Consider the following 19,114-nt stretch of genomic DNA (forward strand, 5'->3'; position numbering starts at 1 on the left):
CATAATCACCGAGCATTTGTTGAATCGCTTCATTAGAAAGAATGGTGGAATATTGCTCAATATTATCTTCGTAGCAGGAGTATCCATTGATGAAACAGGGACAAAAGTTTCATCATCTCCCAGGAATAAACCGTTTTGGACAACGATGTCGACTGAACTAAACACATTTGTGAAACAAAAACTACAATCTTATGGTCATTTTTGAAGCAGCACGAATGTTTTCTACTCCTATCTTTTCTCCAATTTTGAGAAGAATGTCATCCATCATTACGCCTTCGGGCGGGACTAAACATAATCCGTGCTTACGAGATAAATCCCCATTAGCCATTTGCTCGGTCTTGGTACAACATGTATCACCTTTTGAAATCAACTAAAAGGAGAGAATAATCGACTACTTTAGTGTTTTTAAGATTATAAGGCAGCTGCCAACTAGGAAACGCAGGCCTCAAAAGCTCTGGAAAGGCCTTATGAAAAAAACGCTTACCGTGCGTGCTCTCCCTCTCTCGTCTCAGCAGGAAGGGAAAACAGGGGGGAAAAAAACTCCACAAACACGTACAGTGACACAGAGGGAAACGAAAAGGGGATAGGAACAACGCCAACACAACACAGTACTCACAGCTGCACACACGGAGCCGCCATGACGCCACACCCACGCACGACTCACCAACGACCAGCAGGGGGAGAGAGAGGCAGAGAGAGAGGCAGAGAGAGAGAGAGAGGCAGAGAGAGAGGCAGAGGCAGAGAGAGGCAGAGAGAGAGAGGCAGAGAGAGAGAGGCAGAGAGAGAGAGGCAGAGAGAGAGAGAGAGAGAGAGAGAGAGAGAGAGAGAGAGAGAGAGAGAGAGAGAGAGAGAGAGAGAGAGCCAAAAAGGATGTGTCCAAAAAACCCTGTTGTGCATTTCCTCTCCCGCCACTGCGCCAGCAACTGGGCATCCTCCATCGTGCAAAGTCCTTCCTCGGCCCACCTGAGCTGCTGACCACATACAAAGCTTTCGTTCGCAGCCTGATGGAGTACTGCTCTCCTGCTGGGCTGGTGCTCCTGCCTCTCACCTTCCTCGGCTTCACGCTGTGGAAACCAAGGCATTGAGGATCATTGGTATCTTTTGCGGTGAGGCTGAGTCTATGGGCCTCTCACTCTCTCAAAGCTGGTAGGTCGGTGGTCTTTCTGTCTTCTTCCGTCTCCTCTCCCATCTCGCCCCACCCCCCCCCTCACCATATTTCTGCAGGCCGCTCAAGGTCCACCAGCAACCCTCTTCTGGTAAAACTTCCAAAATCACAAACTACTGCTCACCTTCACTCTTTCATTCCTCTTTTTTCCCCACCTTTGGAATAAACTCCCATACTCTCTTCAATCCCATTTTCCCTCCAGGTCTTCAAAACAGCTGTTCACCACTACCACTTATCTTCCCCCATCCAAATCCACAATCTTTTCTACCCCCATTAGTCCACCCCAAATCTACCTCCTTCAAATTACCTGGCTTTCTTCCCAAAATTTCCCTGTGAGGTAAGGTCCTGAAAGTCCCTGTGGTGTCCATCTTATTTACCCTGTGTACCCTGCCCCATCCCTCTCCTTTCCACAGATCTTCTGATGTCTCTGTTCCCCACTGTTTTGTCCTTTCCTCTCCCGTTCCTCTTGTCTCCTGCCCCACTTGATGCGCGTTGTGTGTTCGCTCTCATATGAGCCTCGACAGTGTATTTTCAAATGAGCCTCTACAAAAGAATGAAAAGACCCCGAGTACCCAAAAGACCCAAGGACCCCGAAGACCTAAAATACCCAGAGGACCCAAAAGACCAAACGGGATTATCTGGGAGCCATGGAAATTCTACACAATGTAAAATGTGACTTCAGGTCCCCAACCCCACTCCCAACGCTGTCCTTTCTATGGCCCTCCCCCTACCACCACACCCAACCTCTGTGCTCCCCTTCCCCTTTCTTTAAATCCTCAAACCCCCTCCCAACCCATTGTCTTCAATTCCCGCCGCCCTCAAAAGCCCCAATTCCCTCAAACCCAACTCTGTCTCCTCTCTGTCCTCCCTCCCTCAACCCAATTCTGTCATCTCCTCCCCCTTTCTTCTTCAACTCCTCCACTGCCCAAACTCCAAGTACTCACCTCTCTTCCAACCCCAAGTCCTCAACCCTCCCCCCTTTTCCAATGTCTTAATCTCCCTCTTCAAACTCCATGCACCCTCAACCCCAACTCTCTGTCCTTCCCTCCCCATTCCTTCCCGTTCTTAACAATGATACACAAAAATGCAAAGGGAACTTTGGTGCATGACAAGACCTCTCATTCCTGCGTTGTTCCTGTCTCCATTTGTTAAGAACAACAAGAACGTTGTTCCTGTCACCATCTTTGCCGGTGGTCTTAGGGAGAAGGGGCAGGGGAGAGACGCAAATTCTCCATGTAAATGAGTATCATGTCACGTCGCCTCCACGTGGGTGAGGGTATTACAGGTCTCCACTATTTGCAGCACAGTATTCCTGTCCCCACGTTTAGTTTTCCAATGCAGTGAGGTGTTTTGAATTATAAGCAGTCGGTATGTTTTTGCTTCATGTACGTAACCCGGGTTGTTTTTTTTTTCCTATATACCGCCCAAAATAAAGGTATGCATCAGAAGAACATTTTGTATTCTTGGAACAAGATTAGGCCAAAAAAAAAATGTTGCATTGGCGTAACGGGTCACTGAAAAATAGGGTAGGTCGGTCGGGATCTTTTTTTTTTTTTTTTTTTTTTTTTTTTTTTTTTTTTTTCCTAATAAATCCCTCCCAAAATCTCCCCCGGCTCGAGTACCACCCTTTTTGTCGGCGGGTTCTGTCCGAAACACTTCCGGGTTTTTGCGATCGCGATCGCAATCAACAAGATACTTGAAATCGATAGCAAAAAAACAAAAAAAAAACGTAGGGTCGGCGGAATTTTTAGGGTCGGGCGGGTTACGCCAATGCAACATTTTTTTTTTTTTTGGCCTTACCCTTCGGGCAGGTACTCCACCCAGTATATACAATGTGTTTATGTAATATATATATATATATATGGAGTATTCAGTATAATCTTTACTCCATGTATGTAACACAAAATGGTACATATCCGTAATTATATTTTAACAGGTAACATACCTTCAATCTGTTTGAGGAACACATTTGAGCCGCTCCCCCATGGCGAATACAAACCTATTGTGATTGGCATTTGGACGTCGGTCAACGTCGTCGCCAGGCAATCAACATGAATATTTGAACCTATGACAAAGGATTATTCCAGTCAGTTTGTATTTATTGGCCATTGCTTTTGAAAGATAAAATTTCCAAAACGTTGGATAATGTAGAGCAGCACAAATATCAAAGATGTGAATACAGTATGTGACTGGTTTAAGATCACCGAAACGAATTTCCATCATGGTGCTTCTTCTGCAAATGCAGAGCACCTCAACTATGATGTGTTCGATTTATTTAATAATATTTATTTTTTACCTCCGCCAAACAAGGTGAAGGAGGTTATGGTTTCACCCCCGTTCTGTCTGTTTATCGGTTTGTCTGTGTGCAGGATATCTCACAAAGTTGTGAACGGATTCAGATGACATTTTGTGGACAGGTTGGGAGTGTGACAAGGACGAACTGCTTAGATATTGGTGAAGATCCAGATCCGGATCCACCAACTAGAATTTTAAAGTGATTCTTCACCATTGAGAGATTGGGCCAAAATGATACATAACACGATGCCTCAAAAAGCTGTGGACGGATTCAGGCACAACTTGTTGAACATGTTGGGTGTGTGACAAGGAAGAATTGAATCAATTTTGGTGAAGATCCAGATCCGGATCCAGATCTGATAATTTTTAAAGTGATTCTTCCCCATTGAGAGATCGGGCTAAAGTAATATATTACACGAAATCTCCAAAAGTTGAGGACGGATTCGGATGAAACATGGTGGACAGGTTAGGTGTGTGGAACAGACGAATCGATTCGATTTTGGTGAAGATCCGAATCCGGATCTGAATACATGAATTAGTTAATCTTTAAAGTGATTCTTCACCAAAGAGAGATAGGGCCAAAAACGATATTGTACTGTATAGCTTGATATTTCACAAATGTAATGGGCCGATATGTTCTCTTGGGTAAGGCATTGCATGGCGGAGGCATGTACTGCTCTAGCGAGTGCCCTTCTCGTCCTCTTTCTGTCTGTCTATCTCTCTCTCCCTCCTTCCCTGCCTCTCTCTCTTCTCTCTGTATCTCTCTCCCTCTCTCTTCTCTCTGCCTCTCTCTATCCTACAAGAAAACCACACACATTAATTCCCCAAGTAACCTTCCATTTCTGCCAGTATTTGAAGCTCCATATCCCCATTGGTTTATTCATTTTTATTTCACAAAACAAATCTACATCCTCTTAAAATTGAAACAATTCATTATCACATACCCAACCTGACCACCATGTTTCGTTTGAATCCATCCATAACATATTGAGATACGTCGTTTTTGGTTCGAGTTTTAAATGGTGAAGAATCATTAAAGAAATAAAAAAATTCTTGTATCCAGAGGTGGATTCGGATTTTCACCAAAATCTAATCAATTCTTCATTGTCACACACCAAACTTTTCACACACCCAATCACACACCCATAAAAGTTAGTCCGAATCCGTCCATAACAATTTTGAGATGTCCTGCTCACAGACGGACAGACAGAACAAATGGGTGAAAACATAACCTTCGTCCACCATCAGTGGCGGAGGTAAAAATCATTGAAGATAGTGATTTTGTGCATTTTTCAATCAAACACATGCACGCACACGCACACACACGCACACACGCACACACGCACACACACACACACACACACACACACACACACACACACACACACGCATCTTTGAGTACCACACTGTAATAAAACAAGTAAATTAGAAGGGCACTCATTCGAGCACATCCCTCATACAAGTTGAACAGTTTAAATTTTGTATCCCACTGATAGGCCGGATCGACGTCTAGCTCTGGACCTCAACCAAAATCAAATTGAGTTGTTCTCGTCACCTTCCCATCTCATCCACCAAGATTTGTTTTATGTCAACAACTTTTTCAAAATATCATGCTCTGCATCGTTTTTGGGCCCATTTCTCAATGGTGAAGAATCACTTAAAAAGAACATTATTGTATCTGGATCTGGATCTTCAACAAAATCAAAACAATTCGTCCTCATCACACACACCCAATCTGTCCACCAAGTTTCGGACGAATGTGTGAATAGCTTTTTGAGATATCGTGCTCACAGTCAGACAAATCGCCAGACAGACAAACTGTATACTGTGTAGGTCTATACACAGGGCTATGTTCACGCAATGGCCACTTACCTCTACTGTAATGGTTTGAAGGGATGGAATCATCCTTGCTGTGATCCTTGCTGGTTTCCCCTAAATGGTGAATGAAACACAAAGCTTGTAAAGCAGGAAATGTTGATGAGTAAAGACAGTTATTTCATGTAGAAAAAAATAGAAAACAATAGAAAAATAAATAAAGGAAACCTTTTACAGTCTTCTTGCACTGGTTGAAAGAGCTCAAAAATAGGAGGTTACAAAAGACATTCCTTAATGGGCCTCCCATTTTTGAGCTCTTTCAACCAGCGCAAGAATAAAAAGCTTCCCGTTTTTAGCTCACTTGGAACATAGTTCTGGAGAGCTTATGTGATGGCGCGTCAGTCCGTCCGTCCGACTGTCCGTCCATCCGTCTGTCCACAAATGCTTGGAACTTCATCTCTGAAACTACACATACGATTCCGATGAAACTTCACCACCCTGTTTGGACCAATACTTGTTCATTGCATTAAGACAATTAGGCTCGAGGGCAGTCTACATGGTTGCCTCCCAAAATAGGTATTTGCTTTCTTCTCAGAAACAACAACACAATTCCAATGAAACTTGACTACAACCTTCACCAACCATGATGTACCAAAGTTTGCTCACGGTATTAAAAAAATAAACAAATCGGGGTCTGAGAGGGTGTAAGGGAAAGTTGTCTCCAAAAATATGTATTTTCTTTCTTCTCCAAACTGCACACACAATTTCGATGAAGCTTGACCACAACCTTCATCGCTTGTGATGTACCAAACTTTGTTCATGACATTGGAAAAATTGGGGTCGAAAAGGGTATGCGAGGGGGTTGGCCCTCCCAAAATAGGTATTTGCTATAACATTGGTTCATTGGTACATTTTGACGATTCCCTCCCGCGTTGACGGTCTCCTCAGTATCATTAATCTACCAAATGAGCGACCAGGGGTATTTGCCGCAATTTTCTTCTTTTTCTATCATGGTATTTTTACTGTGGGCTTCTGCTAGTTTATTTATTATATACGCACATGAAGTCACTTGGTGTCTGAATGACTTGAATTGCCCTCATCGCAAACGGCTTCGTCCGTGCAGATAGGACGGATTGGGTTTGGGATGATTAATATCCACATGGATAGAACCCCACGTCCGGTGTGGGGATTGTTCGGGGTGTCGTTTTTGGGTGTCGAGTGTGAGGGATTACCAGCATGTCGCATAGAATTGAGACATTCCACAGAAGCATGATGGCATCTGCCTCAACAATTTACTTTATCCATATAATTAAAAGTGAATAATGATGAAAGTTTTTTTTCACAATGTAGTCACATTCCCAGAATTACTCCAACAAAACCCCTCACAATGAATGACATGGGTTTTTGGTGTGGTCCCTGGTCAAGTTTTATAAGAGAAATTAGTCAGAAACAGACTTCTGCTTCCATCACACCCAAAAATAAAAAAAATAATCTGTGCTTGAGGCAAAAACATGTTCACTGCGTATGTGTATATATAATACGTCATGGTTATATTGCTCGGATAGATTTCAATTGCACTTAACAGAGGAATGTACTGTTTCAAAGGCCTTTGATACTGATTATCTTCAACCTTTCGATAGAGGATGATCCTTTTAACAGTCCCGTTGGTCGTTTTACACTGAAGGGAGAACTTATAGGGAAGGAATGGCAATTGTGAATATGACTGCCCAAATTTAGTCTTTGGCTTTGCACAAGACCAACATGGCAATCAAATGGTGTGTATCGATAACAGTGAACAACAAAAATTTTTTACATGAGATGTGTAAAGTGATTTAGACTAATTTGGGTACGCTGATTTCAAAAATCATAACCGTTTTGCTGTATCACGTCAGGATTTTCAGTAACAGAAATATTCCCATTGCCTAGAAGTCAGGATTTCAATGAAATTTACAAAAATTCATTTATTCATTTATTTCATCATGAATGCTTCAAAATTATAGAAATTACAGAAAAACTCCACTAGAATGTAATTAAAAATGCTTTAGGCATTTGGCTTTGCGTTTGTGCTGCTCTGTGTCAGTTTCACGATGCAGGAACCAGCAGAAATCGCCCATCATGTTCGGGTTGTGCCGCCCTTGGTAACGCGTCTCCATGAGTGAAATCTCTTGGTGGAATCGCTCGCCGTGCTCATCTGAGACTGCTCCCAAGTTGTCAGGGAAGAAGTTCAGGTGCTGGTGTAGGAAATGGATTTTCAGGGACATCCTGGAGCCAAGTTTCCTGAAGGACTCCAGCAGCTGCTGCACTATTTCTTCATAGTTGTCCGCGCGCTCGTTCCCCAATAAGTTGTCCGTCACAGCTTGGAAGCTCCTCCACGCTGCCAGCTCTTTGGGGTTTAGAGTTGTCGGAAAAGTTTCGTCCTTCATAATCTGTCGGATTTGCGGTCCAACAAAGACACCAGCCTTGATCTTGGTCTCCGACAAGGTGTTGCCAAACTTTTCCTTGAGGTATAAAAACCCACGCCCATTCAGATCCATTGCCCGTACAAAACTTTTCATCAAGCCGAGCTTTATGTGAAGTGGTGGAAGGAAAACCTTGGCTGGGTCGACAAGGGCGACATGCTTCACGTTGTGTCGACCAGGTACATGCTCTTTTCGCTCTTCCCAATCTTTCTTCGTCCAGTGATTCTTGTCGTCTCTGCTATCCCAGAGACAAAGGAAGCACATGTATTTCGTGTAGCCTGACTGCAGCCCTAACAACAGCGCCACCACTTTCAAGTCTCCGCAGATGTGCCAGTTGAAGTCATTGTACTTGATGGAATCAAGCAGCTGCCGCATAGTCTCATAGGTCTCTGTCATGCCGAACGCGTGAGCCAGTGGGACTGATGGTTTCTCGTTGCCATTGTGGAGCAAAACAGCCTTCAAGCTGTTCTTCCCCGAGTCGATGAAGAGGCGCCAGTCTGCAGGATCATGATCACACCCAAGTTCTTTCAACAGACCGTTGATGTCACTGCAGAATGCCATCGTGTCTTCCATCTCAAAGAACTCAGCCATGTCTCTGTGACGTGCTCTGAACAAGGATATCTTGGTGTTAGGTTCAAGTAGATTCCACTGCTGCAGCCTTGATCCAAGCAGCTCTGCCTTCGCCTTTGACAGCGAGAGATCTCTTACAAGATCATTTAAGTCTCCCTGGTTCAGAAGGTGTGATTCTTGAGTGTTGGGTTCAAAAGGTTCATCATTACCATCCTCTTCACCACTGCTTACAGCTATGTTCTGATCAGCTGGAGGTGTTGGAACGGGGTTCTCGTCATCATGAGGCACAGGTTTACGAGCAGAGACGCAGTCAGCGTACTTGATGTGACCTTTATTCTTCTTGTTGAAGCCGGCGATGCTTGTGCAGCAGAAATAACAATCATCATGATGATTCTGCGGCTCACGCCATATCATGGGCACCGCAAATGGCATGCTCGCGCGCTTGCCCACCAACCACTGAGTCAAGGTTGTGTGACAGCTTGTGCAGCAGATGTGTGGTGCCCAGCTCTGTTCTTGGTCCCCCACCTTACACCCGAAGTAGTGAAAGTAGGCGGCCTTCATTTTCACTGCTGTAGATATACTTCGCTGTTGATCTTTTTTGGTATACCGACCACAGACATAACAGAAGTTGTCAGGATGATTGGTACAGGAACACCTACTCATCTTTATCTGAAAGAAAGAAATATAACACAAGTTAACAACAATTGTACGAAATAGACATGTTAAAGACATATGTAAATTTCATTGAAATCCTGACTTCTAGGCAATGGGAATATTTCTGTTCCTGAAAATCCTGACGTGATACAGCAAAACGGTTATGATTTTTGAAATCAGCGTACCCAAATTAGTCTTAATAACTTTACACATCTCCAGTAAAAAAAATGTTTTGAAATTTGTTGTTCAGTGTAATAGGAGGTTGGGGTGGAAGGAATGTGACACAAAAATGGATGAAGGAACCAGTGTAATACGATAATCGACGAGCAGTCAGACGCCCATTGAAAAATCAACGGGGCCGGATGCTTTGAATAAGAAAATTTGAAATACGAGAGCTATTCACGATAATAGAATTGAAAGAAATGTCATTGTGAAATTATGATACAGAGAATATAACTCATTAAACGGAGATGTTGTTCTTTAAATTAAAACCATAACATGCATGCATGATTTTTGGTTTTTGATATATGAACAGGAATAGTGGTGATGAAGTCAGTCATGATTTGCAATGAGAAGTGCTTGCTTTGTGGGGTATTGTTTCGGACAGCCTTGAAGACGACGTTTTGGGAATATTCTTGTCTTTCTTGTGCCTTGATGTGGAGACTTGTCAATTTGGATTGGCATGGACTGCAGAGAAAGTGCTCTTGACAAAGCAACATAGAGCTGGTCATGGGTGAAAACTGTTTATGGAAGGTTTACCTTGAGAGAATAAACTGCTGGACAGAATAAATTGAAAACTGGATGTTATTGCTAAATAATAAATCGAACTTCTTTGAGGAGCTGTGTCTGTGGTCATTCATTCCTTGTCTGCAGCCGCCCAAGCCTTGTCCGCGGCAACCCATGCCTTATCTGCGGTCACCACCACCCTGTCCACGATCGCCCCCAACCTGTCCACGATCGCCCCCACCCTGTCCACGGTCGCCCCCACCCTGTCCACCGTCGCCCCCACCCTGTCCACCGTCACACCCACCCTGTCCGCCGTCGCACCCACCCTGTCCGCGGTCACACACATCCTGTCCACGGTCGCCCCCATACTGTCTGCGGTCGCCCTCACCCTGTCTGCGGTCGCCTCCTTCCTGTCCGCAGCCGCCCATACCCTGTGTGGGGTCGCCCCCACCCTGTCCGCAATCGCCCACACTCTGTCGTCCACGCCTTGTCAGCAGCCTCACAAACAATGTCTCCGGCCATCCAAACGTTGCGCATGGCTGCCCAAACATTGTCCACGGCCCCTAAAACCTTGGACAGAATAACTTAAAAACTGGATGTTATCGTGAAATAATAAAGTTGTTCAATTTGTCCGGGAGTTAAAAAAATACTCCCTTCAGGAGCAGATGTTTTTGGTAGATTGTAGTAGATCTCCACAACAGATTGCAGTCAATGTAGATTGTAGTAGATCTCCACAGCAGATTGCAGTCAATGTAGATTGTAGTGGTTCATTTCAGCAGATAGACTTCAATTGCACTTAACAGCAGCCTATACCGTTTCAAAGGGCCTTGATACTGATCATCTGGCGGCCAAGGTTAACCCCCCTGACCCAATTTGTGTTGAGGGGCGGTTAACACCGCCAGCCCGGACGGTCGAACTTCTCCCTTGGAGACCTGTGGCCGAGACTCTCGGAGATTAATACGCGCGCGGAAAACAGTCAAGTTAAGCGCTGCACCGGGACGGTACAAGGGGGTTAAAACTCGAACCACACAACAATTACACGACACAGCCACTTAAAAATGAACACATTTAATGAAAATAGAATAATATTTATAAAGGAGAATAATCAATGCAATAATTATAAATACGTGAGGTAAATCAAAGTTGAAGATGAGGCGCCTCTCCACACAGACTTAAAGGCCCGGTCACACCTTGACGTTTTAGCCAACGTATGCCGATTTTTGAATTTTTTTTCTAAAACGCTGGCACACGTTGAATACGTTATGGGTAAGTTTTGATAACATTGAGAGCACGCTGAAAAACACTGCCATACGTCGTTGTACGTTGGCTTTAAACGTTGTACTTTTCGGTTGTCCTCAAATTTTTTCATGCTTGAAATTTCACGACGTATGCCGGCGTATGACTCACACGTTCCGCTACGCTGGCCACAAGTTGTATGCACGGTCTGCGATCGTTGACAGACGTCAACACATGCTACTTGTAAGTTAATCATAAGTTGAGACACGCCGAGGTAATGTTTAGCGTACCCGAAACTTATTTCTAACCTATGATTAACGTGTTGTTGGCACGTTACGCGATCGTTGCCACACGTCGACAGACGTTACTTTTAAGTTACTCATAGGCTGAAAGACGTCAGTATAATGGATCGTCCTTGCGTCAGCGTCCACGGCCACGGCCAGGACCCTTATTTGCAGCATTCTTCAAACTTTTCTTCGGCATGACGAGGATGTTCACACTTCGATGTCTAGCTTGGCTATGATTCCAATTGTCCATCGGCAGCGTCTATTTAAAATAGTCGAGTTTGAGCGTTTTAACACGTTCAGAAGAAACGCTTCAAATTTCAAAACCCCAGCGTCAAAAAACAAAGGCGAGTGACAGCAATTTAAATCGTTCATTGTAAACAATGAAACTAGCTGAGTGGTACCGTTTAAAAGTCGTTGAGTGTAAATAAAATCCAATTGTTGAGCGCAAGCGTTTACTTTCAATAGTGGAGATGCAGCCATTTAAATCGTTGAGTGGCAGCCTATGAACCTACCCGTGGACACGCGGACGCAAGGACGATCCATCATAACCCACACCCTCCCCCTCACACTCACCTACTACTGCCAACATGAACAAACTACTACTAATACTAATACTAATACTAATACTAATACTAATACTAATACTAATACTAATACTGATACTGTTACTGCTGACATGGACATCGACTCAAAAAGGACTCGAAAACACTGTTGGGTTCCCCTTTTATGAACACCATTTTTATATACCAATTCCCAAAACTGCTGGGAACACGTCTTTATATGGCAGTTGTAACCTAGAAACACGTTCATTTTTTTTTTTTGTCGACCGGAAGACGTCATTGGAATACGTCTACATACGTCGATGTGTGTTGGGACTACGTAAAGAATTGGTTCAAAGCACGTCAAACATAAGTTAGAAATAAGTTTCGCGTAAAAAAGACATTACCGCGACGTGTTTCGACTTATGAGTAGCTTATAAGTAGCCTTTGTGGACGTGTGTAAGCCTCCTCATATCAGGTGTAAAACTTATCCCCATCGCATGCGGAACGTGTGTCATACGCCGAGTACATCGTAAAATTTTGAACATGTTTAAAATTTCTTGACGTACTCTACTTACTACGACGTATGATAGCGTACTTTAGCGTTCTACTCACGTATACCAAACTTACTCATACCGTATTTGACGTGCCCCAACGTTTTCGACACATTTTTCTTAGGTCGGCATACGCTGGCAAGATCGCCAAGGTGTGACCGCGATGTTGACACTTCAATTTCTACGGCAGTTATGATTCGAATCGTTGTGCGTCAGCCTTTTAATAGGCTACGTCACGACATCGTCGGCGATGCGTGCAACGCGCTATGCCGAAGTTAGACTATCGTTGGGCATCGGTTGTGTAGGCCGACAACAGGTTCAGCATTCGTTGGTATAAATTATCTATAACACAACGAAACGTTCTGTGTCCATTACTAATATGTTATGCATACGACCAACTCGTTATGAATACGTCCGAATCTTAAAAAAAAACATCAAAAGTTCAACGTCAGCCAGCGTTTTACATACATTTTAATACGTTGCCATCGCTGGCTAAAACATCAAGGTGTGACCGGGCCTTAAATACAAACAAGGGGATACAAAATAAAAGAAAAGCAATCCTTCCTTTATTCTGGCACTTTGCTTGGCCCAGAGATGGTCTTTGTGGAATGTGGAATCGAGGCGCTTCTACTTGCACGTGGAGACCCTCGCAAAATGGCGCCAACTTGCTCTCTCACCGCGGGACAAACGTACGTCAGGCAATTCGTGAGCGGTATTCAACACCAAGGCTCAGAGACCATGCAGCTGCTTTGTGCATCGTCGTCCTTACCGACTCCCGATTTGACATTCACAAGGCTCGTGGTCCGCTACACATGGGCCAACCAAGAGCCAAAGGTCAACGTCTTGATTCAGCATGGGAGCCAAATCACCTCAACACGAATACAAGAATCGTGCAGCCTTCTTCATGCATTGAAGGAAAACCAGCCGTAAAGCCCTGTTCTTGCAGGCCATCTCCGATCTACGTTCTCTCTCGACCACATGTGCACCTCACTCTGCACTTGTGCCTTCCTTCTCTCAACTCTGCCTCGAGCGTGCGCTCTCCCGATCTTTCCACTCTTACTGACTCACACCGAACCCCCATTTTCTCCTCTGTGGTGTGGCTTGCTCGCACGAAACCCGGGAACGAGAGACCTCCGCCCGCTCAGCACGTTTGGCCAGTTTCTGTCGTCACGCCCATCAAGCATCAGGCTCGGGGGCGTGACTTCACCCGCCGTCACCCTTGGAGGCAGGGCTTCTGCCTGCTCGGCACATTTGGCTCGCTTGTGAGTGTAAAAACGAAGGAATCGGTTACAAGGGGGCAATCACATACTGGGGGAATTTATTCTTACTTCCTAGCAAAGTAACACTGCACCACCCCCCCCCCCCCGTGTTGTGACACGTAACACGAGCTCATAGTTTCCCTACTTTCCTTTTCTTAAACAGTTTCCTAAACTCCCAACCTGATGTTCATCTGAGGGATGGCACAGTCTTTGATGCATCACCCTGCATGTGAACGAATAATGTGACAGTTTATAGTCTGGTCAAGAATCAAACCTCGATGAGGCAGATCAAAGTGAAGTGCATTACTTCTGCTGACCACCATATCAGACATGCAAGGACACAGCCGCACAGCATCTGAATGCAGTTTGCTCAATTAGCTTTCACAAGTGGTATCCTGTAGATTTGGCCATCTATTAAAATTCTCCATGTTACTTGCACACAATAGCCTTCTCTTTTTAGAATGTACAGTGTAATATTTGCTCCCACAAATGAATGCTTGCAGATGGGAAATATGTCACCAAAGGATGCATTCCTTCATGGAATGGACTGCTTGAAAAACTGACATACAGTGATACCGAATTATCTTATTATAATTCACCGTCTGTCTGTCTGCCTGTTCCCAGGTTCCACAAAAACGGCTCAACTGATCGCAACCATTTTTTGGATGTGTAATCCTGGGACCTCTTGGAGTGAAAAGGCATAAATAGAATAACATGACCCCCTTGACGGCTCCCGTGGGGAGCGGGTGCTTCTACTATATATAATTTGAGAAGTGACTTTTGTTCATTGTGAGTTATACTCGCAGAAAAGACCCATCACTTCACTGACAGAAATACCAGTCAATGGGATAAGAACAAAAAAGGATTCCTGGGAGATCCGACAGTCTGTGCAGGGAACAACCAGCGTCGTAAGTAGTCGTTTGCAGTGTCGCCACTTGTGGTCATTTACCTGTACACAAATAGTCCTTCCTTTTTTACTCTCGCCAGAGGAGAGGGTATTGCATTTGGGTTATTATGGAATTAATCAGGAATTATGATTTGCTATTTATTTTTGATTCTGATTTGGATGTAATTAACCTCGCTGTAATTACCCTCACTAAAGGAGAGGGTATTGTATTTGGTTCCGTTTGTTACTTGCAAAATCGAAGACCTTTCAAGTATATTGGTCAGTTGATTTTGTTATTCTGTCTGTCTGTCTGTCGGTATGTCTATCTGTCTGTCTGTTTATTGCCTACAAGTCACAATTTTAAACCGATCCACGAAACTTCACCAGATGGAAGAGTTTGCAATAACGAAGAAGCCCATTGTTTTTGAGGTCACAAGGTTAACATAGACCAAAATTTCAACATAGACCAAAGGTCAACAACTGAGGTGAGATTTCTAAAATCCACAATTTTCATTCGATTGACTTGAAATTTGAAGAGGATTTATAGTTTAGGTCAATGAAATCAACTAGTGAATTACACTGAACAACAAATTTCAAAATTTTTTTTTTACTGGAGATGTGTAAAGTGATTAAGACTAATTTGGGTACGCTGATTTCAAAAATCATAACCGTTTTGCTGTATCACGTCAGGATTTTCAGGAACAGAAATATTCCCATTGCCTAGAAGTCAGGATTTCAATGAAATTTACATCTGTCTTTAACATGTCTATTTCGTACAATTGTTGTTAACTTGTGTTATATTTCTTTCTTTCAGATAAAGATGAGTAGGCGTTCCTGTACCAATCATCCTGACAACTTCTGTTATGTCTGTGGTCGGTATACCAAAAAAGATCAACAGCGAAGTATATCTACAGCAGTGAAAATGAAGGCCGCCTACTTTCACTACTTCGGGTGTAAGGTGGGGGACCAAGAACAGAGCTGGGCACCACACATCTGCTGCACAAGCTATCACACAACCTTGACTCAGTGGTTGGTGGGCAAGCGCGCGAGCATGCCATTTGCGGTGCCCATGATATGGCGTGAGCCGCAGAATCATCATGATGATTGTTATTTCTGCTGCACAAGCATCGCCGGCTTCATCAAGAAGAATAAAGGTCACATCAAGTACGCTGACTGCATCTCTGCTCGTAAACCTGTGCCTCATGATGATGAGAACCCCTTTCCAACACCTCCAGCTGATCAGAACATAGCTGTAAGCAGTGGTGAAGAGGATGGTGATGATGAACCTTTTGAACCCGACACTCAAGAATCACACCTTCTGAACCAGGGAGACTTAAATGATCTTGTAAGAGATCTCTCGCTGTCAAAGGCGAAGGCAGAGCTGCTTGGATCAAGGCTGCAGCAGTGGAATCTACTTGAACCTAACACCAAGATATCCTTGTTCAGAGCACGTCACAGAGACATGGCTGAGTTCTTTGAGATGGAAGACACGATGACATTCTGCAGTGACATCAACGGTCTGTTGAAAGAACTTGGGTGTGATCACGATCCTGGAGACTGGCGCCTCTTCATCGACTCGGGGAAGAACAGCTTGAAGGCTGTTTTGCTCCACAATGGCAACGAGAAACCATCAGTCCCACTGGCTCACGCGTTCGGCATGACAGAGACCTATGAGACTATGCGGCAGCTGCTTGATTCCATCAAGTACAATGACTTCAACTGGCACATCTGCGGAGACTCTGAAAGTGGTGGCGCTGTTGTTAGGGCTGCAGTCAGGCTACACGAAATACATGTGCTTCCTTTGTCTCTGGGATAGCAGAGACGACAAGAATCACTGGACGAAGAAAGATTGGGAAGAGCGAAAAGAGCATGTACCTGGTCGACACAACGTGAAGCATGTCACCCTTGTCGACCCAGCCAAGGTTTTCCTTCCACCACTCCACATAAAGCTCGGCTTGATGAAAAGTTTTGTGCGGGCAATGGATCTGAATGGGCGTGGGTTTTTATACCTCAAGGAAAAGTTTGGCAACACCTTGTCGGAGGCCAAGATCAAGGCTGGTGTCTTTGTTGGACCGCAAATCCGACAGATTATGAAGGACGAAACTTTTCCGACAACTCTAAACCCCAAAGAGCTGGCAGCGTGGAGGAGCTTCAAAGCTGTGACGGACAACTTCTTGGGGAACGAGCGCGGACAACTATGAAGAAATAGTGCAGCAGCTGCTGGAGTCCTTCAGGAAACTTGGCTCCAGGATGTCCCTGAAAATCCATTTCCTACACCAGCACCTGAACTTCTTCCCTGACAACTTGGGAGCAGTCTCGGACGAGCACGGCGAGCGATTCCACCAAGAGATTTCACTCATGGAGACGCGTTACCAAGGGCGGCACAACCCGAACATGATGGGCGATTTCTGCTGGTTCCTGCATCGTGAAACTGACACAGAGCAGCACAAACGCAAAGCCAAATGCCTAAAGCATTTTTAATTACATTCTAGTGTTTTTCTGTAATTTCTATAATTTTGAAGCATTCATGATGAAATAAATGAATAAATGAATTTTTGTAAATGTCATTGAAATCCTGACTTCTAGGCAATGGGAATATTTCTGTTACTGAAAATCCTGACGTGATACAGCAAAACGGTTATGATTTTTGAAATCAGCGTACCCAAATTAGTCTAAATCACTTTACACATCTCCAGTAAAAAAATTTTGTTGTTCAGTGTTATTTTTGAGGTGAAGATTGACCAAAAGGTCAAAATAGGCCCAAAGTCAACAACTGAGGTGGTATTTCTAAAATCCTCAATTTTCATATGATTGACTTGAAATTTGAAGATTTATATTTCAGGTCAATTAATTCATCCAGTCAATTATTTTTTGAGTTCAACATGGACCAAAAAGTCAACATAGCCTGAAGGTCAACAACTAAGTTCTAAAATCCTCAATTTTCATCCGATTGACTTGAAATTTGAAGAGGATTTATATTTGAGGTCATGGAATTCAATGACCAATTATTTTTGAGGTCAACATCGACCAAAATGTCAAACGAGGCCCAAGGTCAACAACTAAGGTTGTATTGCTCAAATCCTCAATTTTCATCCGATTGACTTGAAATTTGAAGATTTGCAAATCCGGTCACTGAATTCAAGCACCAATTATTTTTGAGGTCAACATAAGCCGATACGACAACATAGGCCAAATTTCTAAAATTGTCAATTTTCATCCAATTGACTTGAAATTTGAAGAGTAGTTGAATATTTGGTCATTGCATTCAACCACCAATTATTTTTGAGGTCAAATTTGTTTGCTGGATTTTGCAAGTATCATGCTCTGCACGACATCTTCTTGTTTATTTGTTTGTCTGTCTGTTTGTCCGCACAGAAATTTCGTGTTTTTCTCCGTAACAGCTTGTCGGATTAAGAAGAAATTTTCACCATTGGTACAACTACTCATGTATAATGTTTTAATGTTAATTATGATGTCAGAGATCACGTGTTGTGGCAGCCATGTAGGAAAAATTGGAAAAATTTGGACCTTTGTATCTCGGAAACTGCACCAAGGAAAAAATTTGGACCTTTGTATCTCGGAAACTGCACCAAGGAAAAAATTTGGACCTTTGTATCTCGGAAACTGCACCAAGGAAAAAATTTGGACCTTTGTATCTCGGAAACTGCACCAAGGAAAAAATTTGGACCTTTGTATCTCGGAAACTGCACCAAGGAAAAAATTTGGACCTTTGTATCTCGGAAACTGCACCAAGGAAAATATTTGGACCTTTGTATCTCGGAAACTGCACCAACGAAAAAATTTGGACCTTTGTATCTCGGAAACTGCACCAACGAAAAAATTGAAACTTGGCACATGGCAAGTACTCCTCAAGTGGAATAAGCGATTCTTTTATTGTCATAGGTGCCCTCATTGTGACGTCATAATTGCATATGTAGAACGCCACATCTGATCAGTATGAAAAATTTTGATGGTCATTTACGGATAAAATGTCACAGAAAAAAAAACTTCATGACGTCATTGGTCACATGGTTTGGCAGCCATATTGGATTTACCTTGAAACCAATATAAAAATCTCCAAAACGGCTGGACAAATCGAGGGGAAACTTCACACAAATGTTCCCCAAGCCATGGTTGTACAAAGGTGTTGAGGAATAATTGATACGTCACATGGTTTGGCAGCCATATTTGATTGAAGAAAAATATTAAATGTTTTCACTGGAACTGCTTAATCAATCGATGTGAAACTTCAGATTTATGATCGAGGAGAGATGCAGAATAAATGTTTTAAATTTCAACTTGATCGGACACATGATTTGGCAGCCAAATTGGATTTACTCTCAAACCTATAAAAAAAAATAATACGCCATTCAAAAGAAATCCAGGTGAGAGTCTGCAATCTCTGATTGCTCTTTTTCTTGTTGCTTTTATATTATATTTGTCCTCATTTCAAATATGTTAACATTTCTTTTTCACCTGAGCAACGCCGGGTATTCCAGCTCGTGTTTAATATAATGTAATGCACAGTCTGATCCTTTCAATGACCTGATCTTACATATTGTTACGGAACTGAAAACCATGTGCATTCAACATACAGGTCCCAAAAGTTAGTTATGCCATTAAGTACATGTGAGATAGAACCCCTCCTTTTGTCTAGTGGGAGAATCAA

General features: G+C 43.4%; 1 long non-coding RNA gene across 1 annotated transcript in view; it reads right to left on the reverse strand.

Annotated features, from left to right (window-relative positions):
• Window positions 1–2,190: 2,190 nt before the first annotated feature.
• Window positions 2,191–19,114, reverse strand: part of LOC147032161 (uncharacterized) — a 29,144-nt gene continuing 12,220 nt past the window's right edge. Inside the window, exons 2-3 of the long non-coding RNA XR_015055054.1 lie at window positions 5,333–5,392; window positions 2,191–3,230 (exon numbers count right to left, since the gene is read on the reverse strand). This is a non-coding gene — a long non-coding RNA (uncharacterized LOC147032161). The remainder of the gene's footprint in view (window positions 3,231–5,332; window positions 5,393–19,114) is intronic.

This window comes from Eptatretus burgeri, chromosome 2 (genome assembly GCF_056783735.1).
Source record: "Eptatretus burgeri isolate ZD-2024b chromosome 2, Ebu_testis_v1, whole genome shotgun sequence".
Lineage (NCBI taxonomy): Eukaryota > Metazoa > Chordata > Myxini > Myxiniformes > Myxinidae > Eptatretus > Eptatretus burgeri.